Genomic DNA, 2244 nt, shown 5'->3' on the forward strand with positions numbered 1-2244 from the left:
CACAGGATGGGAGATCCTGCCTGGGAAGTGGCCTGGAGGGTGCTGGTGCCACAAAGGGAGCTCTCAGCTCTGCAGCACAAGGACAGCCCTGGGCACATGGAAAGGATGGAGTGGAATTAGAGGAGTAACCTCATCTCTGTCCTGAGGACTGAGAGGTGGCTCTGGAGACCTGCACCCACTTCTGACACTGACTCCTCAGGAGCCTTACAGAAAAGGCCTTTTGGAAGGTCTTACACTGGGCTCAGAGGAAGGCTGGGAAAATGATTCAGGGCATGGGAAATGAGTTACATGACCTGAAGCACCAAGAACTCTGTTCATTATCTTATTAAAAGATGGAGAGGAGATTTTTATCATTAGTTTTAAGAGTATCTACATGGAGAGGAGTCTTGAGAGTAAAAGGCCTTTTGACCCTGCAAAATAGAGCCTAACAAGAGGGCTGGAAAATGAGTGTGGAGAAACTCAGCCATGAAATACAGCAGCATTTCCCAGCGGAAAATCACCGAGCAGAACTGGCGGTGGGCTTGCAAGCAGATTGTGTATAATGAGATTTGGTATCTTAAAAGAAAAGGATTCCCATCCAATTTTAGTGAGAACCTCTCCTCCTTGTGCTGGCAGCAGCCAGGGTTGCTGGGATGCTTGTGCTGCTGTCAAAGGCTCGGAGGCACAGTCCCACAGCACCATCCCTTCTCTGCTGCCTTCTGGGCTAAACTCACAGTCTGTCCTCCCCAGGGCAAAGAGCAGCGTGCTGGAGAGCTGGCACAGGCACAAAGGGACATCTGACCCCTGCCTTCTTGCCTTTAGTTGATGTTTTTTGGGCTTTAATTGAGCTGCAATCCTGGGCATTTTAAACAAATCCCAACCTTTCCTTACGCAGTAGCAGCAGTCAGGGAGAAGAAACAGAAAGCTGTGCTCCTCTTTTGGAGACTACTTTCTCTCCCAACTACATGGGCATGAATGGAGGCACCAGGCATGAATTTAACCATTTCCCTGGAAGGGGTTTTGTAAATAGCATTGGCAGGTAGGAAATGATGGATGTGACTCGTTGTTCACACAACCTCACTGCAAAGTGGAAGCACCATATACTGGCCTGTGAAAGGGAAACCAGGAAAAGGGGGACAAGACAGGTCTTTATTTAGATTCAGTTCTTTGTTCTTTTCCCTTTTTTCCCACCATTTCACTTGCTCAACAGCTTAGATCTAAACAAACTATCAATACACCCCACTGAGTTACACCAGGGACACATTTGACCCATTTATTTTTAAGTGCTCCCGCTCTCTTTTTGGTATCTGCTCCAGTGTGAGCTATTAAAAAAGCAGCTTCATTAAAGCAAAAGGTATTAGAAAAGGTGCCTGTGTGTAAAAGAACTAGTTGTGAGCTAATGGGATCTTTCAGGAGACTTGACTGTACCAGTGATAATTGAAACAAACAGACCTCAGTGGTCTGAACTAATTCAGAGGAGCTGTATTGCTGTTTTTTATTGCACAGGCAGTAGTTCAGCACTCTGCAGCTCCCCACTGACACGAAGAGACACTTACAGCTGTTCTCCTCCCCTGATCCCAGCACTCTGTGGAGCTAATGGGGGGCTCCTGAGGCCTGATGAAGTGCTCCAGGGCTCCCACTGCAGCAGCCAGAGGACTCGCCATATGCCTGGGGAATTTCACCTCAATTCAGACTCAATTCAGCCCCAACTCCCAAGGTGAAATTCCATTTAGGTCGCTACATTTGGGCACTACCAATTACAGTGATGTGGTGAGCACTGCCTGCTCTCTGCTGGGCTGGTGTCTGTTGGGTGTAAGCAGGCACTCGCTGCCTTCACCCCTGCCGTGGTGACCCCATTGCAGCAGGGAAAAGGAAATTGAGGTCTAAATGGGGAAAACTTTGCTGCAAATAAAAATAAATGAAAACACGAGAAAAAACAAGAACTTTTTGTGCTGATTTTGTCAGCTGCCGCTCTCACAGAACAAGGAGGAGTATAATGTAAGATTTTCTAACCTCTAGCTACGTATCAGCACAACAAATTTCACTGTTCTTCAAGTTTCTTTATTTCTAAAAATCTTTTTATGTGTGTACCTACAGCTGTTTCTCTGGTGCACTTTTGGTAAATTGCATTGGAGAAAACTCTATTTTAATGTGGGGCCCAGGGGAATCTCCCACCTTGTGCTGTGCTGGCCTGTGTTGGGGTGAATTTCCCCAGACCTCGTCCTCCCCTGGCTCCTTTTGCTGCTCCCAGGGAACCAGGACTGG

This window comes from Parus major, chromosome 20 (genome assembly GCF_001522545.3).
Source record: "Parus major isolate Abel chromosome 20, Parus_major1.1, whole genome shotgun sequence".
NCBI lineage: Eukaryota > Metazoa > Chordata > Aves > Passeriformes > Paridae > Parus > Parus major.